The sequence below is a fragment of the Erinaceus europaeus genome, chromosome 9 (genome assembly GCF_950295315.1).
Source record: "Erinaceus europaeus chromosome 9, mEriEur2.1, whole genome shotgun sequence".
Taxonomy (NCBI): domain Eukaryota; kingdom Metazoa; phylum Chordata; class Mammalia; order Eulipotyphla; family Erinaceidae; genus Erinaceus; species Erinaceus europaeus.
The window spans coordinates 110,915,342-110,936,753 of record NC_080170.1 but is presented as its reverse complement, the minus strand read 5'-3'; the positions used below and the strand labels follow the sequence as shown (position 1 = coordinate 110,936,753).

Sequence of the window (21,412 nt, the reverse complement as noted above, 5' to 3'; positions counted from 1 at the left end):
TGCTCTGCAGCCTGAAGCTAAGGATTTGTTTGGCTTTAGTCTTTGTTCTGTGCTTTCACTTTACTGCTCTATCAGTTTATCTGTCTTAGCATAATCCCCTCCAATTGCATCCATATTATTGCAAATAGCAAGATTCATCCCTTTCTTTTTTGTAGGTGCGTGTGTGTGTGTGTATTCGTGCGAGCGCACACGCGTGCGCATGTGCGTGCACACGTGAGCCTGTGCACACTTTAACTTCTGTAGCCAGTCCGTCACCATTGGGCACATTGTAATTAGTCTGTAGCAGCTAGAGAGGTGGCTTACGACTTGCGTATTTGAATATTTATTTATTTATTTGTTCCCTTTTGTTGCCCTTGTTGTTGTAGTTATTTTTGTTGTGGTTATTGATATCATTGTTGGATAGGACAGAAAGGAAATAGAGAGAGGAGGGGAAGACAGAGAGGAGGAAAGAAAGATACCTGCAGACCTGCTTCACCGCCTGTGAAGCAACTTCCCTACAGGTGGGGAGCCAGGGGCTCAAACCGGAATCCTTACTCTGGTCCTTGCGCTTGGCGCTACCTGCGCTTAATCCACTGTGCTATAGCCCGACTCCCAGGACTTGCATATTTGAGACACTGGGGTAGATCCATGGCATCACATATGCTGGAGCAGAATGGTGCTCTGGCTTCTCTCTTCCTTAACCCCCATTAAATAAATAAATAAATAAATAAATAAAATCTTTAAAAATAGTGCTGCAATGAACATATATATATATTCAAATTAATGTTTATTCAATTTTATTTCTCCAAAGCTATTTAAAATTTTTTTATTTATAAAATAAAAATATTGACAAGTCTATAGGATAGGAGGGTTACAATTCTACACAATTCCCACCACCAGAACTCCATATCCCATCCCCACTCTTGATAGCTTCCCTATTCTCTATCCCTCTGGGAGTATGGACCCAGGATCATTATGAAGTGCAGAAGGTGGAAGGTCTGGCTTCTGTAATTGCTTCCCCACTGAACATGGGTGTTGACAGATCAATCCATACTCCCAGTCTGTCTTTCTCTTTCCCTAGTGGGGCAGGATCTGGGAAGGTGGGGCTCCAGGACACATGGCGAGGTCATCTTCCTAGGGAAGTCAGGTTGGCATCATGTTAACATCTGGAACCTGGTGGCTGAAAAAGAGTTAAGACATAAAGGAGAACAAATTCTTGACTAGTCATGAACCTAAAAGCAAGAATATCGCTTTGATGAACATTTGGGGTCTCTGTTTTGGAAAAAGCTAGTAGGTGTATTTTATGTATATTCCAAGGGGCCCATGACTGTACTAGATTTTGCCTGTGCCTGACATATAATATGCAGGTGGACCCAAGTTATTGTCTGAGGAGATGGTGTCATAGTTGGAAAAAGGACTAGCTGGATCAGGAAAGAGAGTAGCTCCCAAATATGGGAAAGGTGTATGAATATTGTTGACTGTAAACCCCATCGATTTGATCTGGGGCCCATATTCAGCACAGGAGCCTATGTAACATTTGTATCCCTGTAGGTCTGAACTCACATTCTGTGGTCATGGCTAATAACATTCCAGGCTACACTAATTTCAGGACTCATCTTCCTCGGGTAGAGTATGTTGTCCAATCTCCCTTTGGAGACTGAAATATTCCCTATGATTATTGATCCACATTGAGGGCAAGATCCTATAGGGGCCCACAAAGGGGCCATTATGTTGTTCCTGATGGAGATGACCAGTGACAGTGGTGAAAGGGATCTGTTAGAGATCGAGGTCCATCACGTCTGTGTGGGAATCCCAGGACTTCCTGACTAGGACCCCAGGTGATGGGGTGGCCCCTCAAGCCATTTTTTTTTAATTTAGTTTTTTTTGCTACTGGAATTGTAACTAGGGTTTGGTACCTACACAGCTTCATTATTCCTGGCAGCCATCTTTACATTTTTTCTCTTTTTGATAGAGAGTGAGTAACAGAGAGATAAAGAGGAAGGGAGAGACAGAAGGAGAGACCTGTAGCACTGCTATACCACTTGTAAAGTTCCCCCTGCAGGTGGGGACAGGTGACTTGGAGACAGGTGGTTTGAACCTGGACCCTGGAGCATGGTAAGTAGGATATGTGACCTATTTGGTGAGCCACCAGTCATCCCCTTGAATTAGTGTTTTTATAATCTCTTGGTAATTAACATGACTTGGAGTTTCTCTGTGATGTGGTAGATTAGCTTTTAATATTCTGAAGAATTTCATGCTGTTTAATGAAGGCCATTTTATATTCCCACCAGCAGCATACAAGGGTTTCTTTCTCTCCATGTCCTCAGCAACTTGTGTCTTCTGGTCTTTTTGATGTAAGCTCTTCTCATTTTATAAATTGATATCTTGCGATTTTCATTTGCATTTCCCTGAAAATATTACGTGTTTCTGTTGGCCATTTATTTCTTTTCTGGAGAAGTGCTTATTTAGCCCTTCTGTTCTTTTTCGTCTTCTTCTTTTAATGGGATTATTTGCATTTTGTTGTTGAAGTGCATGAGTTCTTTGTGTATCTTGGATAGACTTCTTAATCACCTCTGAATTGACACGTTATTTCTGCTCATATTTCCTGACTGGTAATTACTCAAATGGTCCCACCTAGAGCATTTGTTTGTGCATTTACACTTGTTGGAAAATGTAATCCCTGGTTGGGCAGTTCCTTTGAGAGATAATTCTATATGACAGACAAAAGACATCTGTGCTGGAACATCCAGTAGCCCTGGCAAGAGAAGTCAGGAACAGGAGGGCTTAGTGGACTTTGTGACGACTGTAGTTGCACAAATGAAGAATTCAGGACTCTAGAGAAAAGGGTCATTGAAGTGATTTCTGAGGGGCAAGTACATGGCCTGCTTCTCAAAGGCATTCTGCTTCACTGAGGTCCTCTGGGGGCATTAAGTATCAAAGCCTCAAGTCTAGGGACAGGTCCTATGGATCAGATGAAGGTGATGTTTGTAAACTGAGTCATTAAAGAGGTGAGGATTGGCACAGAGTAAAGAGGTGGCAACAGAAAAGTCCAAGGTGGTAACTGGCCACCATAGCTAACCTTACAAGGCAGGCAGAGTCTCAAGAGTTCCCTGAAAGGTCAGAGTAAAGGGACCTCTATTGGTATGCACAACTTGCAAGTTGGAATAATGATGCTCATTCCCCAGCCTGACTGTTTTGTGAATTACTCTCTGAGCCTCAGTTTCTTGGTTTATGAAAGAAGATTGTTGACACACTCCCAGGGTGATGTTAAGGATTAACTTGAGCAACATGGGACCAGTTAGATAATTCAGCTGGATACTGTGCTGCTTTGCCATGTGTGCAACCCAAGTTCAATCCCAGCTCTTGCCACTTTGAAGAAAGCTTCAGTGTTGCTGTCATCCTCTCTCTCTCCCTCCCTCCCTCTCTCCCCCCTCCTTCTCTCCCTCTTCTATTTCCCCTCTCCCTCCCCCCGCCTCACTTTTTCTATTCTGAAAATATAAGTTAAAAAAAAAAAAACAGCAACAAATAAAATGTGCCAGGAAGAGCAGAGTAGATGGATCTATGGCCCTTTTTCTCTTGGATAGTTATAATAGCCTCATGGAGAGTTTGTTTGTTTTTTTCTTTTTCTTTAATCTTCCTCAGTCTGTTGTCTAAAACAGCTGATTCTCAATGCAGCAGCCTCAGTGATCTCTTTCAAAACTTTGGTCAGCCAAGTCTTACTCAGAGTGAAAAATTACAGTCCTCACCTGAGTCTAGGACCTCCGCTGATCCAACTGGTAACTCTGTTGACCTCATTCACGAAGCCTTCTTGCTCAGCACCCTGCTCCAGACCTGCATTGTCCCTGCTTGAATTTTCTGCATCTCAATTGTCCCCTTTTAAATATTATCTATCAAAACATATTTATTTTGCTTTATGTTTCCTCACTATAAAACAAATTCTGGGGGGTAGGGATTTCTGACTGGTTTCTACACTACCATATCTTTCAGAAGACAGTATTTTGTTTGCTGAATGAGTTCATCCAGCCTGAATATTGCACTTAATGAGGTTTCTGGATTTCTGCACAGTAGAGGGGCTTAGAGTTCCCTGTTCATTTCCTTGACCCTGAACTCCCTTAGGCGAGAGACCTAGGGACTTAAAGTCCCTAGACTTAAAGCTTCTTATATATAAATCAAAAAGTTGGGAGAGTCATTGAATTTGAAACCACTGAATCTCAGTTAGCCTTTAAATCTAACACTCGGTTTACAGGAAACAGAGCAAAGACTTGAAAATGAAGGAAGTCATTAGTCAGATTCAGAACTTGACACATTCCACAGGACACACGTCACAGTTTCTTCAAGTTTATGCCATGGGAAAGAAAGATAAAGGGATGGGAAACCGTTTTCTACTAAAAGAGAGTTGAAACATCATCCAAACAAAGCGGCAGCCCTGTTTCAGCCTTCTTTCAAGTAATTTAGCAGAAAAGGCTGTTTTTGAGAGAATTAGTAAAACTTTGGAAGTATTGATAATAGATTAGATATATTATATTTTATATTCTCAGGCAGGACATGGTGTGTGTGTGTGTGTGTTATTCTAAAGGATTACACTCCATAAAAATTGATTTGTGGCTATATGTTCTAGGCTCTCAAAGATGGTCCACAACTTGTACCATTCTGGATGCCAAGGAAGTAATTAAATTCATTATGTAAATAAATGCCTTAGGAACTAGGTCTTTCTATCTTCCTTCCTTCCTTCCTTCCTTCCTTCCTTCCTTCCTTCCTTCTTTCCTCCTCTGCCACCTTCACCTCCTCCTTTTTCTTTATTTGGTAGTTAATGGATTATAGTACAGTTGTTGATACATGGGCACAATCTCTCACCTCCCTTTGATAGGTGTCTGCAAAACACTCTCACTCCCAATTTAGTCCCTCTCCACCACTGTGCACCAAGAAAGACTCCCTCCCCCTCTCCAGAATCATCTCTTTCCCATTTTTCCCAGGGTCCTTTGCTTTGGTGCAACACATCAAACCCAGTTCATGGTTTACTTTGTGTTTTCCCTTTCTGTCCTTCTGAGTTCCACCTATGAGCGAGATAATTTTGCCTTGTTTCACTTAACACAATTCCTTCAAGCTCCATCTGAAAGACAAAGGTGCTGACTCCATCATTTTTAACAGCCGAGTAGTGTGTCTCCTCTCTCTCTCTCTCTCTCTCTCTCTCTCTCTCTCTCTCTCTCTCTCTCCCTGTCTCATAGCCATTCTAGGGCTTAATTTCTGTATGGAACCCTAGTTGAGATGGCTGGTTGAAGGAACTGATAGGAAGTCTGGCATTTGCTTTAAGTCATTTTAGGAAACCAGTGGGGATGGAGTGTATATAAAGCAAGATTAGCAAACTATTGATAATCCTTGAAGCTGGATTATGGAAACATCGAGATTTGTGGTGTTATTCTTTATACCTTTTGGTATGCGTAAAAACTTCTAAAAACAACAATTCTCTTTTGCAGAGTAAAAGAAGGTGGAACAGTTCCTCTTCCTAAGAAGGGGGTGAGGCCTGTTTTCTTTTCTCTGAATTTCTTTGCCAGGTGTGGGTTATCTGGGTGTGGAACAAAGAGGGGGTGGACCTTGTCTAATCAGCCCTTCTTATAGGCCCTGCTTGCTCCTTCCTATTCAGCTCAGTCCTGGTTGGTAGAGTGGAGTGGTCTTGCATGTGGTAAGATGGGGAGTTGACCGCTGGGCTGGGGCTGATTCAGGGGACTGGGCCCTATACTGAGTGCAGCCACAGGCATGTGTACTGGCAGCTTTTTGCCAGGTGCCTGTTAATAAGAAAGCAAACGTTTCTAAAACATTTGAGACCCTGAAGGCATAGGGTTAAGGATGATAATGATTTCTCTTTGTCCAGACTCCATCAATTTGGATATGGAGCTGTCCTTACTCTTGAAATGTCTGGGGCTGGTCAGGGACCATGGGCATCTACCTTATCTGTAGCCTGGAATGGCCCTCCTCTCCTCCCAAAGTTCTATCCTTCATGTTTGAGGCGTTTCTTTTCTTTCTTTTTTTTATATTTTATTTATTTATTCCCTTTTGTTGCCCTTGTTGTTTTATTGTTGTAGTTATTATTGTTGTTGTCGTTGTTGGATAGGACAGAGAGAAATGGAGAGAGGGAGGGGAAGACAGAGAGGAGGAGAGAAAGATAGACACCTGCAGACCTGCTTCACCGCCTGTGAAGCGACTCCCCTGCAGGTGGGGAGCCGGGGTTCGAACCGGGATCCTTATGCTGGTCCTTGTGCTTTGCGCCACCTGTGCTTAGCCCACTGCACTACAGCCCGACTCCCACTTTCTTTTTTTTTAAAGCTATTATTTTCCCTTTTTGTTGCCCTTGTTGTTTAACATTGTTGTTGTTATTGATGTTGTTGTTTGATAGGACAGAGAGAAATGGAGAGAGGAGGGGAAGACAGAGAGGGGGAGAGAAAGACAGACACCTGCAGACCTACTTCACTGCTTGTGAAGCGTCTCCTCTGCAGGTGAGGAGCCAGGGGCTTGAACTGGCATCCTTCCACCGGTCCTTGTGCTTTGCGCCACGTGCACTTAACCTGCTGAGCCACTGCCTGACTCCCTCCTCAGGCGTTTCTAAGGGCTACATAATCTCTGTCAGTGACTGCCTGGCCATGAAAAGAGCTGGCAATCTCTATGTGAAGAAACCCTTCGTGCAGGCTAGGTTTGAGTAGCAGGAGGGAAGCTTCTTCACCTTTGTCTAAGTATCTGGGCAGGACGTGCCCCCACCACCACTAGCCTGGCAGCTGTGCTTGCTCTCAGGCAAACACTTGGGAGCTCAGCTTCTCAGGCACTTGGTCAGTCTCTCATGGCTTCCTTCCACCTCTCATACATCAATGATTTAGAGGGTACAACACAGAAGTGAACTGTGAGCATAATGAAATGCAAAAGGGCATTCGAGATGTTGGTCCTTTTTTTAAAGTTATAATTTAATACAATGAATATAAATTGACCATGAGAGTTGACTAGGGGACATCTTTATTTTCTTCAAGCTGGGTCTCCAGGCTTATCTGCAGATTTCACTTAGAGTGAGTAATAGTGCCCTCAGCTGTTTCTCAGCATGGCTGATTCAGTGATTCACTTGCATGAGAGAAGTTAAAGATGTGTTTGTTTATACCAGGGATCTACTTAGCTTCAGCTTATGGTGGTGTGGTGGATTGAATCTGGGACTTCAGAGACTCAGGCATGAAAGCCTTTTTGTATTACCATTATGCTATCTCCATCACCCTTGGACCACTTGTATCAGAATCACCTACAATATTTGCTAAATGCAGATTTCTGAGCCACCTGTTAGTCTAATTGGGTCTGAGTAATTGAAGTAAAATGCTGAAATTAAGTAGTGCTAATGATTCTGATGTATTTTAAACTCAGGGATCATTGTTCTCTGCAATGCTTCCTCCACTCTCCAAATCATAGATGGAAGGGTAGATTGTGTAGCGAGTGCAGTATTTTATTCTGTCCTCCCACCCCCATAGTACTTTTTTTAAAACTTTTTTTTAATATTTGTTTTCCCTTTTTTTGTTGCCCTTGTTTTTATTGTTGTGGTGGTTATTATTGTTATTGATGTCGTTGCTGGATAGGACAGAGAAATGGAGAGAGGAGAGGAAGATGGGGAGAGAAAGATAGACACCTGCAGACCTGCTTCACCGTTTGTGAGGGGACTCCCTTGCAGGTGGGGAGCCGGGGGCTTAAACTGGGATCCTTGCGCTTTGTGCCATGTGTGCTTAACCCACTTGTGCCACTGCCCAACCCCCAGTACTTTTTTGTAAGTTAGTAAAAACCTATTTCATAGGAACCCACTGACAGCACCTACTTTCTTATTTTAATTTTTATTGCCACCGAGGTTATCTCTGGGGCTCAGTGCCAGATAACTATGAATCCACAACTCCTGGTGGCCACTTTTTGTTTCCTTTTGTTTTTTTCTTTTTACTTTATTTTTACTTGACAGGACAGAGAAATTGAGAGGAAAGGGGAGATAAGAGAGGGAGAGAGAAAGATAGATATCTACAGGCCTGCTTCACCAATAGTGAAGTGTCCTCCCTGCAGGTGGGGAACAGGGCCTCGAACCTAGGTCCTTGCACACGGTGATAGGTGTGCTTAACTGAGTATGCCACCACCCAGCCCCCAGTACCCGCTCTCTAAACTAATTTCCATGCTCTTCAGCAAGCACATACTGACTGTCACTTTTAGGCTGGGGGTGAGGGGGGGACTGGCCACAGAAGTGCTCACAGCTGAAAGGGGAGGAGTGGAGGGAGCCCCTGCAGGTCCTCGTTGTTTGGGGGTGGAGACTAAGAGCCTATAGATTACTGAGGACTCACGGTTAACAGTGAAGTGAGTGGAGAAGAGCAAAGGAGAGTGTAGACTGGAAAGCTGGAGGGAGAAGGGCCCTTTCCTTTTGAACTATTGCTGATGGGCTGAAGAGGAGGAAGACCAAGGTGGAGGTCACCAAGTGTTGGTATGTGGAGATAAGGGCTGTGTCCTGGGGATGAGAGGCATTAGGCACTACAGCACTGCCGCCCTATCAGTGGAGTTTCCTTAGTGCCTTTTTAGAGTGCTTCATTGGAGCTGGGGCTCAGGTCTAGGGTTTCACACACAGGCATACAGGCATGCAGGCAATGGTGAGGTATCTCCCAATCCCAACTTGGGTCCGTGTGCACTGTAGCATGTGCTCTCAACCAGGTGAGTCACAGCCTGGCTCTGTAGGGCAGAAGTATTGTAAATGGCTTAGATTATAGAGAAAGCTTTGAAAAAAGGCAGTGGAAGTTTGATTCTAAGGGGGAGGTAATGCAGTGGCATACCGGGTATGAAGTATGAAGCACAAGTATGAAGCTCAATTCGAGCTCCCGCTCCTCACCTGCACGGAGGTCACATCACAAGTGGTGAAGCAGATCTGCACGTGTCTTTCTCTCGCCCTCTCTATCTCCCCCTTCCCTCTCGATTTCTCTCTATCCTATCCAGTAAATAAATTAATTACAAATTTTATGACATAGTGGGGATTGTATTGTTAAATGGGAAACTGGGGAATGTTATGCATGTACAAACTATTGTATTTACTGTTGAATGTAAAGCATTAATTCCCCAATAAAGAAATAAATAAAAAAAACAAATTTTAAAAAAGATAAAAGCCAGCCTGATTCTGTGCTGAATAGAATTAGGATACATAAAGTCTGTATATATAATCCTTTCTATTATGGGGGGAGAGGTGGGTATTTACAGTAGAGGAATATACAAGGAGTATAAAAAGCCATACATCACAAGCACAAAAAGTAGGGAAGGAATCAAGAGTGATTAAAAAACCTTTATTATTGGGGGCCGGGTGGTGGCGCATCTGGTTGAGCACACATGTTACAATGCACAAGGATCCAGATTCGATCCCCCGGTGCCCACCTGCAGGGGGAAGGCTTCACAAGTGGTAAACCAGGGCTGCAGGTCTCTCTCTCTCTCTCTCTCTCTCTCTCTCACCCCCTTATCTCTCAATTTCTACCTGTCTCTATCCAATAAATAAAGATGATTTTTACAAAAGAGTATATTAAAAAAAAACTTTATTATCTTTATTTATTGGATAGAGACTAGACCTGGGGCCTCAGAACATCAGCCATTATGGTCTTTTGCCAAACCGTGATGCTATCTCTCTAGCCCTTGAGCATGATTATTAGTGTGTTAAAGAGGCAAAACTGGTTGAGGACGATCCATTGGGTAGTTTTTTATTAATCAGTGATATCCAGCCAAAGCAGATGAGGTCCCCATCATTACTCTTCCCATCCAATCAAAGCCATGTGCCAAATGTGGCTGAGCCCAAGGAGGCATTGTCACATTCTCCAAACTCCAAGCTGTACCCAGTGTATCTTACTCCTTCCTTAATCTTAGAGAGGCCCTTTCAGTTTTGACAAGAAAGAAAAGGGGTAAAGTTACACAAAAAATTTCATTATCTAATTACAGAGTGATCTTTGACAAAGGGACACCTACTCATGAAGAAGGAAAAAAAAAAGTTTTTTTTTTTTCTGGATGAATGTCCTAAGTGGATAAGAGTTTAAGGTTTTGTAAGCAAATGTTGGATATTGCAGGTGTTGGACATACCCAGTTCATCTGTAGCAGCAAAAGCCCACATTGCAAGGAACTGCAGGTTGGGTGGGAAACTGTGATATTACGGCAAGGCATGCATGTGGAAATGGATCTTTTGGAAGCTTTTTTTTTCCCCCCACCAAGTGTAATGACAGACTCCTTAAGTGAGAGTGAAGATGGGAGACGTAAGGGTAGGAAGTCAAATAGTTTTCTTCCTAGAGTGACAGATGGGCAGATGGGAAAAGTAATATGAGATCAGTGGGAAGCATTAAGAAGCAACTTGTGCTGAATGAATATGAACTTGAAGTGAAATCAGTAAGTACAGCTGTGTGCTTTTTCTCTTCCGGTGTTGGACCACACGCTGGCAGATGTGCAGTAACGAAGAGAGTTGTATTTAACGAGCATTGGTGTTTACCCATCCCTGTACGAGAAGAGTGGCCATTGTGATTAACTGGGATTTCAGTTGGGTAGGAAATGTTGCGAGGCAAGAAGTGAGAGGCAGCGAGAAGTTGATAGGGTCAACCACAGAAGATTCTTAGAGTAGTTGGGTCTGAGTTGAATTTGGCTACAAATATGTGAGTAGTGATTATAGAAGGGATGCCTGACTCAAGTTTGTGGAGGGGTGTTTTTTTAATTTTTTTATATTTATTTATTCATTTATTCCCTTTTGTTGACCTTGTTTTATTGTTGTAGTAATTATTATTGATGTCGGCATTGTTGAATAGGACAGAGAGAAATGGAGAGAGGGGAAGACAGGGGGAGAGAAAGACAGACACCTGTAGACCTGCTTCACTGCTTGTGAAATGATTCCCATGTAGGTGGGGAGCCAGGGGCTCGAACCAGGATTCCTTGTGCTTTGTGCCACTTGCGCTTAATCCGCTGCGCTACTGCCTGACTTCCTATTTTTTTCTTATTATCTTTATTGGGTATAGACAGCCAGAAGTTGAGAGGGGAGGGGAAGATAGAAAAGAAGAGAGGCAGAGAGATACCTGCAGCCCTGCTTCACCACTCACAAAGCTCTCCCCCTACAGGTGGGGATGGGGGCTCGAAACTGGGTCTTTCCACATTGTGACTTGTGCGTGGTTTTTAGGACATGACAAGATCAGTGATAGGACTTTGGGAGTGAGTGGCTGAAGTCACATCATTGGAACAGAAGGAATTACAGAGCTGAGGGGCTAGGGGACTTGAATGATTTTGGAGGTGAAGGATGTTCATATCACCAAGTGTTTACGGACAGAAATCATGTTGGTGAGAATTAGAGTGAGCCAGAAGCTAAAGCATTTTAGGAATGAAGAGGAGTATTTTGGGTAGAGCTGACTGCAACAAGGGTGGAGGAGGCAGTGCAGTCTGTCCGTCTGTCCGGGCCTGAATTGAGTTGCTGCAGGTGAGGTTCTCGGGCCTGGGCCTTGCATCAGCTTAGTGAGTTTTAGTGGCTCTTGTTCTGAGTCTATGTGGTTCCAGAGAGCAGAGCTGATGCCACAGGGTCTTTTTTTTTTTTTTTTTTTTTTTTTTTCAGAGAATTTGCTTTCTTTTCATTTTCAGACCTTTCTAAGAGATGTAACTACTCACAGAGACATGTGCTCCCTGGGGAAGGTGGTGAATTCCCTGTCACTCAGTTTAATACAGCAGGCAAATGAAGTTCTGTGATGACTGTGCTGTAAAGGGGAGCCTAGCAATTGAAGGGAATAGGTGGATGGGTGAGTAGTTGTGATCTGAGCAACTGCAGGTCCTATTTGCTCAGATACAAATAAACAGCTCCTAGTTCTGATCCAGACCTTGGCCACATGTAAGGACCAGACTTAACTTTATTTTTTTCTTTTTGCCTCCAGGGTTATTGCTAGGGCTAAGTGCCTGCACCACAAATCCACTTTAACTGCTGCCTTTTCTCCTTCTCCTTCTCCTTCTCCTTCTCCTTCTCCTTCTCCTTCTCCTCCTCCTCCTCCTCCTCCTCCTTCTCCTCCTCCTCCTTCTCCTCCTTCTTCTCTTTCTCCTCCTCCTTCTTCTCCTCCCTTCCCCTCCCCCTCCTCCCCCCTCCTCCTCCCTTCCCCCTCCCTCTCTCCCTTCCCCCTCCCCTCCTCCTCTCCTCCCCTCCCTCTCCTCCCTTCCCCCTCCCCTCCCCTTCCCCCTCCCCCTCTTCCTCCTCCTCCTCCTCCTCCTCCTCCTTTCCCTTCCATTTTATTGGGTAAGATGGACAGAAATTGAGAGGGGAGGGGAATTAGGGAGGGAGGACGAATAGACACCTGCAGAACCTGCTTCACCGCTTATGAGGCGTCCCTGCTGTAGGTGTGGAGCCAGGGGTTCAAACCCAGATCCTTGCAGATAGTATTATGTGTGTTTAACCAGGTGTACCACCACCCGGCCCCCCAGACTTTTTTTTTGTTCGTTTGCCTTCAGGGTTATTGCTGGGGCTTGGTACCTGCATCACAAATCCACTGCTCCTGGAGGCTATTTTTTTTCCTTTTGTTGCCCTTGTTGTTTTATTGTTGTTGTGGTTACTATTATTGTTGGCTAGGACAGAGAAAAATGGAGAGGGGAGGTTAAGACGAGGGGGAGGGAAAGAGACCCCTGCAGCCCTGCTTCACCACTCATGAAGCAACCCCCCTGCAGGTGGGGAGGTGGGGGCTCAAACCGGGATCCTTATGCCAGTCCTTGCGCTTTGTGCCATGTGCACTTAACCCGCTGCACTACCGCCTGGCCCCCAGAAATAAAATTTTAAGAAGCTGTCTGACTGGGACAGATCTGCAAAGACATAAATTTCAAGAGTTGGCTGAGAATCAGAACAGAGATAGCAGAGTTCTGTTGATCAATGAGGGAGGGGTCGGCTTCATGGATAGTGGATTGGTGCTGAGGTGCCTTACCTCTTTGTGTCTCTCCCTCTCTCCCTTCACCAAAATAAAGAATGGACAAATTGACCTGGGGATCCAGATCAGTGGTGGTATGATGCATGTGAAAAGCCTTTATGTTCATTTTTGGCACCACGTTAGTGGGACAAAAAGGCTTTGGGCTGTAGGGTGTACCACCTGAGTTGGTATGGATGAGTGTCATGCTGTGTGACAGGACAGAAAATTGTATTCTTGCAGAAGGTTTTTGCATGCAGAACTTTAAAGGCATAAAAGAGCACACTGGAGCACTGCAACTGAATTACACTGGGCAGAATTTTTTTACTTTATTTTCTTTCTCTAGGGTTATTGCTGGGGCTTGGGGCCTGCACTATAAATTTGCTGCTCCTGGTGGCTATTTTTCATTTTTCTTTGCTGCATAGGACAGAGAAATTGAGGGGGTGGGGAGATACAGAGGGAGAAAGACATCTACAGATCTGCTTCAGTGCTTGTGAAGCTTTCCTCTTGTTGGTGGGGAGCTAGTGGCTCAAACTGGGATCCTTGCATGGGTCCTTGTGCTTCTTACTATGTACATTTAACCTGCTGTGCCACCACCCAGCACCCTGGGCAGAATTTTTTCCCACTTTCTTTGTCTTAGTTTCTCTCTGTCGGATATGGGGATGGCAGTGGTCTCTGCATAGTAAGGGGGTAAAGGGGTGAGAAGCAATTGTAGTGAAGTGTATATTTAGCTACAGACACTATTGAAATCTCTGTATTATCTTGGCTACTTAAATTTGTAGGCTATGAGGCAGACTCTTATTACTCCCTTTGTACAGATTAAGGAAGGTGAGTTATAGGGAGTTGAATAACTTGCCCAAGGTCATTGGACAATGAAAAGCACCCTTGTTCAGATCAGCCTGATTTTAGAGATTTACTCTTAGCTCCCAAAGCTATAGTTACTACTAAATAAGTGGTAGCCATTGCCTGTTATCATGACTGCTCAAACTTGTCTCTAGAGTTGAGGACTGCTACTGCTGCTGGTTGCCGATTCCCGCTGCCTCATCTCCTCAGCAGCCCTCATCACTGAAAATAACTCTAGAACAACAGTTGCACCACTTTGTTTCAACCGGCTGATTTTTGGGAAATCTAGGTCAGAGAGTGAACATGTATATTTGAGGAGGGAGTGATTTTTATCTTAGGCTGCACATCTGAGTAGATCACTGTGGGGGACAGGGAGCTGTGCTTGCTCTACTCCTCTGACGTGGGAGGGAGCATTTATCCAAAGTGAAATCTCTCACTGCAACAGCTTATATGCTGGGGGCAGGGGAGGAACCATCTTTTAGGGGTGAGAATTGAGAGGTCACTCTTGAATGCCACTGCCGTTCTCTTGAGTATCCAGTAGAATCAGCTTTCCCTCTGTGCTGCCTGAGGTAAGCATAGACTTAAAAAATTTTATTTTTCAGAGCACTGCTCAGTTCTGGTTTGTGGTGGTGGTAGGGACTGAACCTGGGACTTTGGAGGCTCAAACACGGAAGTCTTTTTTGCGTAATCATTATACTGTCTCCCCAGCTGTAAATGTCAATTCTTTAAGACGGGGCTGTCCTCTCATTTATTCATTCATTCAACAAACTATTCTGGAGTACCTGTTGTGTGCCAGGTGCTCACTTAGGCATGTGTGGCAACTGTGAAGAAGGCGGACAAGATTCCTACATCATGGAGTTTATCTACATTTTCAGCAGGAGATCAAGAATATGAATGCGCAAACAATCACAGACGGTTATGCCACCAAAGAGACCTACATGACACCGAAAGAGAGCTAGCTGTTAGAGACATTTTCTGGAAACCAGAGCTTGTCTGTACGGTGCATGTATAACAGAGAATAGAGCAGGTCAGTCACGCAGGGCCTGCCTGCCTCCTGATTACAAAAATGTCAGGATTTTCCCAACAGGGTTCCCAAGCCTTCAAAGTAGAATCTCCTCCTCATTCAGGGGGTATGGCCATTTAATTTGTGGCCGTTATATTTCCTCTTGGTTTTGGGGAATGTTTCATCTCCTGGAATAGGCTTTGAAGAGGTTCTGATGCCAGTCCAGTACTATGGGTGAAGTTGATACAGAAGGGTGAAGTGTATTTTCAGTATTATTCCTCCTAGTTTTGCCTCATAAAATGAGAATAATAACAGGAATTCAAATTGTCCATTGAGAACTCTTCTTTCATCGTATACTTCATTCATGAACTGTTTCAGGTAACAGCCATTTACATGCTTTCTAGATGTTTGGGCATGTTTAACTTTTATTCACAACCATGTGTGTGCAAACATTATTTTGTTTTGTTTTTACTTTCTAAAAATGTAATATATTGAATACCTTCTTCCCTATAGATACATAAATTTACATACAATTATATATATATATATTCATTCAGGTGATTATACCTAGTTTAACTATTTCCTTATTGCTGTAAGTTTAGTTGTTAACCTTAGATTTTGTTTTCATTATAAATAACTTCAAAATGGAAGGCTTTCTTTTTCCTTCTGCATATCACTTTATAGACTTCTAGAACTCTCTGTCCTCACCACAAGTGTGTAAAACAGAGAATCATTTTATACTTGAGAAAACTGAAACATATAATCCTTGCTTCCTTTGAATTACTCATCCAGTCTTATTTCTGGGAATTGAGATAAAAAATAATAGTAATGAGATCTTGAGTCTGTGACTTGATTGCTTTTTCTAAATTAATTTTCACTGCTCCCTTAAATTAAACTGATCTCATTATAACCTGCTTCTTATTTCAAAAACTGCTGATGGATGTAAATTCCACACTTGTATCCTAATATTTCAGTTGCTCCTTGCTCATTTATTTCTAGAAAATAAATGAGCCATCAGTCACTCTGCTTGATAATACTATTTTCTATTTTTATAATTTGTCTGTTCAAGTTGACTGCTTGTTGGAGAGCTTTTGGTTGTATTGACTTGCTGTGTATCTTTTACTTTTTTTTTTATCAGAGCACTGATCAACTCTGGCTTATGATGGTATGGGGGATTGAACATGGGACTTTGGAGCCTCAGGCATGAGAGTCTCTTTGCATAACTATTATGCTATCTACCCTCACCAACCTGCCATGTTTTTTGATGATTATTTTTCTTATTGTATTGGTTGTATTACATAGAACTTGAAATGTTCCTGCAACTCAGTCTTCTAAGCCTATATGTATATGTATATGTATATGTATATGTATATGTATATGTATATGTATATGTATATGTATATGTATATGTATATATATTAAACTAGTGCTGTCATAATGATTTACAAGATCATAAGCTAACTGGTTGTCATTCACACTGCACCTACCACCAAAGTTCTGTATTCCCCATCAAACTCTTCATTTGCTATTTTACTACCATCAGAAAGATTGAACTGATACAAAATTCTATTTTAGTGTTTTAAAAATGATTGTTTTTGTAATGTTTTTCCAACTCCAAGAGCAATTTATATACATTTTCAAATATAGAAAATACAAATTTATAAAAATAAAGTGCGTTAACTATTGAACTTTTCTGTCATGAATGTCTGGGCAGAAGAGCATGTATATACCATACACATATATACGACTGTGTGTATATTCCCTGCCTTTGGCCCTTTTTCTTTTCTGTGGAGTTTTTGTTTTGGGAGTCAGGGCCTTGTACATGCATGACTTCACTCTTCAATGCTGTTTTTCTCTTCAGAGAGAGGGAGAGACATCACATCAGTAGAGCTTTATCCAGTACCATGGCTCCTCTCTTGTAGTTCCCTAGTTCAAACCTGGGTTGTGAACAATGCAAGCCATGCACCCTATCTGCTGAGCTCTCACTGGTCTGTTTCCCCACCCCACCCCCCACCCCATCCCCTCCATATATAGAGTTTAGAACTAGGAACCTATGCCTTTCTTCTCTAAACTGTCACTTATGTATCTCAACCCAGTGACTAAGTAATCTTTGAATTCCAGATTGATCTTAGTATCTGCTTTATCTTTCTTACCTGGTATCTGGTATCTTTCTGTTTTGGGATCGTGTGCTGGTCATGCACCTATGACAGACTCTTACCTACCATCTTCTGAGCCCCCTGGCAGCTTCCTGGACGGAACCCAAACCTAGACCACTGGCAGGGCTGGAGACTGCCAAGGAGCTTCTCCAGCTTGTTAATGATTAACCCTGTCCTGGCCACTACCCCCTGCTGGGAAGCAGCCCACATCACTTTTTTTTTTCCCCCTCCCTTTGCAGATGTTTGTTGATCATCCAGGAAAAAATGAGCCTTGGCCTCCAGACCCAATAAAGCAAACATCCCGCTCATGGAGAATAGTGCTGCTTCCTGAGGACCTGGAGGGCCTGCAGCCTCAGGGGGATTAACCAGAAACAGGTATGGAAAACCTGAAGGTCTGGGTTGGGAAACAGCAAAAGGACACATTCCTAAATGAAAGGTGCAGTGACAGGCCCCATGACAAGGCACAGGGTCTTTTTTTTTTTCATTTTGTTTTGGGTTGCTTTGGTAGGGGTGGAAGCAGATAGGTGTTTGCTTATTTCTAAATGCAAAATATAAATGTAAGATTCGAGCTGATTATGCAATTCATCCTGTGTGCTATGATCCTGCATTTGATTCTGAGCACGCAGCAAAGAGTGGATTGGGACAGGAGCCTCAACCGGGCTGGCGTGTTCTTCCTGTTGTTCTGATGTTAACATTCTGTAGGTAAGAATGTGAGTTGCTACTGTATGTTCTTGTAGAAGTCTAATGGGATAGTAACGATTCTTTGATACAGTCACACATTATCTTTTGAGTTCTCACTGTGTTACAGTTAATGTGCTGAGTGGCAGTAGGTCTGAGAAAGGATTCGGGAAGTTTCTCTGTTGTAGCAGGGTGCCACAGGGAAGATAACCATTGCTAAACTCTAGACATAGGCAGCAGGGAGCAGGAAGGGAGGGGAGCTGCTTGGAGTAGCACTTCTGGCTGAGTGTATGAGTTTCCATGCACAAGGACCCGGGTTCAAGCCTCTGGTCCCCATTTGCATGGAAGAAGCTTCACAGGTGGTGAAGCAGTGCTGCTAGTGTCTCTCTTTAATCTTTCCTTCTCTCTCTCTCCTCTTCCTCTCAATTACCTCTGTTCTGTCAAATAAAATAAATAAAATAGTTAAACAGAATTCAAAACTTGGCATATTTCCCCAAATAATTTATGGAGAAAAATGTTACTCCTTTTCCTTCAATTAGATTGTTTAGATGCAACTTCTTCAGTGCCTCCCTCATTACTGACAGCTTGAGATAAACTGTCTTGCAGACTACGGGGTGCTATTGCAGACAGAGTACCCGACTTGAAAGTAGGAGGTCCAGAGTTCAATTCCTGGCATTACATCTGCCAGAGTGATGCTCTGGCTCATCCTTTCTCTCCTTAAAAAATAAATTAAGAGGGTCAGGTGGTGGTGCACCCGCTTGAGTGCACATGTTACAATGCGCAAGGATCCTGCTTTGAGCCCCCAGTCCCCTGCAGGGGGAAAGCTTTTTGAGTGGTGAAGAAGTGCTGCAGGTGTCTCTCTGTCTCTCTCTCTCCCCCTTCCCTCTCGATTTCTGACTGTCCCTATCCATTAAGTAAATAAAGATAATTAATAAAATTAAAGGTGGGCGAGATAGCATAGTGCTTATGCCAAAAAAGACTTTCATGCCTGAGGCTTCAAAGATCCAAGGTTCAATCCCCAGCACCACCATAAAACAGAGCTGAGTAATGCTCTGGTAAAAAAAAAAAAAAATTAAATTAAATCTTAGAACAAAAGAAAAGCTTTAAAGCTGAAAATACCTGTGACCCAAATCTCTAGCCAATAGATGCATTGGAACCTTCACGTCTGATATCCAGAGACCTGAAGATCTGATCTGAAATCTCAGATGAGGAAGTAACCTGAGACCATAAAAGGGCACAAAGCTCAGAAGTCAAGACTGTCACTTGTCCTGCTGTGCCTTGTCCAGCAGTTCCTCCTGTGAATCTCAGCCTTGGAGAGTAGGTGCTGGAGGGAAAGTGAACAGCAACTGCCAACACAGTAAATTGGGTTCTGCCTGCCTCCCAGCCCTGTTTCTCTACTGAGTCTTAATTCCACCATCTCCGAATACCTTACTCAACTTGGAAAATTGCTTACATTTACAACGTCTCCATTCTTTCAGCTGTGGGTGGAACAAAGGAAATTTGCTCTGCTTAAAGGGTTATGTGTGTGTGTGTGGGGTCTCATAACATCTAAATGGGGTTCATAGGACCACCCGAGAGGTATAAACACTAGCAAGGGGCATGAGTGGTGTGGGCGGGGTTTCTGTGATTGACAGGTGGATTCAGTTGTCTCTCATGGGACCTTGATTTCTGAGCCCTGCTTGGCCAACACAAATCTATCGTTCTTTTTTGCTTTGATTTTTCCTGTCCTCTCCTTTTATTTTTCAAAATTTTATTAGGGATTTAATACTGATTTACAAAATTACATGTCAACAAGGGTATAATTCCACACAGTTCTTACCACCAGAGTTCTGTATCCCCAATCCCTCTGTTGTAAGCTACAGTAGTTTTCCTAAGGTTGCAGATATGGGTTATCTATTATTTCAACAACTATCTGTCTATATTTGTATATAATTCCCCCCTCCCTTTTTTTTTTGCCCTGTCTTTTTTTTTTTTTTTTTTTTCCCAAACTAGACATAACCCTATTACTACATCCAAATCTCACTCTTTCCTCTTCTCTCTCTGGGTCCTGATGTGGTTGGAGTTCAGAGCCCTCTTATCCTCTTTCTCCTATCACTTCTCCCCCACTGGGACTATGGATCAAAATTATTTTGGGGGTACAGAAGATGGGAGTCCTGGCTTCTGTAATTACTTCTCTGCTGGATATGGGCATTGGCAGGTTGATTCACTGCTCCAGGATGGTTTTTTTAAATTGCACCCGGGATATTGCTGGGCTTCAGTGCCTGCACAATGATAATGATTTCCTGCTTCTCGTGGCCACCCCCCCATTTTTGATAGAGAAATTGAGAGGGAAGGAAGACACATAGGGAAAGAGAAAGAGACCTACAGCACTGCTTTATCACTAGTGAATCTTTCTTGCTGCAGGGGCACTGGCAACTTGAACTTGGGTCCCTGAGCCTGAGTCCTTGTGCTTGATAACGTGTGCTGTACCTGGTGAGTCACTGATCCATCAGGATAACTTTTTTCAGGTAGAGAGAGACAGAGACAAATAGGCACACAGAGAGTGAAAAACCACAACACTGAAGTTCTTCCAATATGGTGGGGAGAAAGCTTGAACCAGGGTTGCACAAAGACAAAGCAGCACGCTAACCAAATGAGCTATTTTACTGACCCTCAACACTAACTTTTCATCTTCATTCTCATGGATGCCTGTACCTGAGTGCAAAGACCGACCTTTTGAGTTAGATCAACCAGAGTTGGAGGGCTAGTTCTAGCACCAAATGGCTATACTGACTTTGGAGAAGCCCTTGTCAATTTAGTCAGCTCTGGTTTCTTCATTTTTTATCATGTAAGTGTGTTATGATTGGTCCCTTTGTGAAAGATCAAGTGAAGTTTCTCAGCAGAGTGCCTGTCCTGTCACATCATAGCTCATTCAGAAGTGTCACTTTCCATCCTTCATCAGCTCCCTTAGAGGGAGGGGGGTTGGCGCTTAGTTGTTTTCAGTATATGACTGTTGAAATTAAGTTGCTTGGTTTTCTGGTGATGCAATAAGCCCTTGTTCCCCGTTTCACTGACCTTATGTTTGAATTGTTGCCCCCTCTGTGTACATTTCCTCACTCCCCAAACTTCAACAGTCCAAGGCAGGCCATCCTCCCCATAACCCGCAGTTCCTGAGGTCTGGAGTGGTAGGAAATGCTGTCCTGGTTGGTACTGATGGTGAACTCCAAGAACAGCACTGACGGCACTTTAGAGAGTCGGAGCTGAAGGCCCTGCAGCACAGGCTGCCGTGCCAGGACCAGTGCTCCCTCTGGCCACTGCTCATGGTTCCACCTTGCCTCCCTGTGGTCCTCATGTTGAGGGTCTGTTCTCTTACATCAAGGCCCATCAAAACACCATCCTCCCAGCACACTAAATGAGGTAGAACATGAAGATGCTATGCTTTTTTTATAAGAAATCAATTTGGGCTAGGGTGGGGGGTAAGAGCTGGAAAATGGCTCACTTGGTAGAACGCGTGCGTTACCATGTGTGAGGAACTAGGACTGAGGAATTAAAGAGTGCCATGACACTGGAGATGGGGTAGAGATGGAGCTCTGCTGGTGTAGTATTTCCCCCCTTCTCACTCCTTTCTCTGTCTGTCTGAATGACAAATTTGACTCCTGCCTGCACAAGGCCCCAGTTTCATAGGAAAAGGTCCTACCCTTACCTCTACTCCCCGACCGACCGTGGAGTAAGGAGCCCCAGTAGCTAGTGGCCAGTGACTTAATCAGCTGTGCCAGTGTAATGAGTATCCCCTCCCCCTGGGTAGGAGGGAACAGCAGCAACAACAACAAAGGAGGAAGGATTCTGACAGTGTC

The 21,412-nt window shown here is 43.5% G+C and overlaps 1 protein-coding gene across 6 annotated transcripts in view; it reads left to right on the top strand.

Annotated features, from left to right (window-relative positions):
• ST6GAL1 (ST6 beta-galactoside alpha-2,6-sialyltransferase 1) overlaps positions 1 to 21,412 on the top strand; it is a 147,265-nt gene that overhangs the window by 100,642 nt on the left and 25,211 nt on the right. For 4 of the 6 annotated variants that reach the window (XM_060198535.1, XM_060198533.1, XM_060198532.1 and 1 more), the window contains exon 3: positions 17,141 to 17,276. The gene's annotated coding sequence lies outside the window, so the exon portion shown is untranslated. Of the gene's footprint in view, positions 1 to 14,290; positions 14,312 to 17,140; positions 17,277 to 17,531; positions 17,604 to 21,412 lie in introns of those variants that run through there. The other 2 variants (XM_060198536.1, XM_060198537.1) reach the window with 2 other exon arrangements.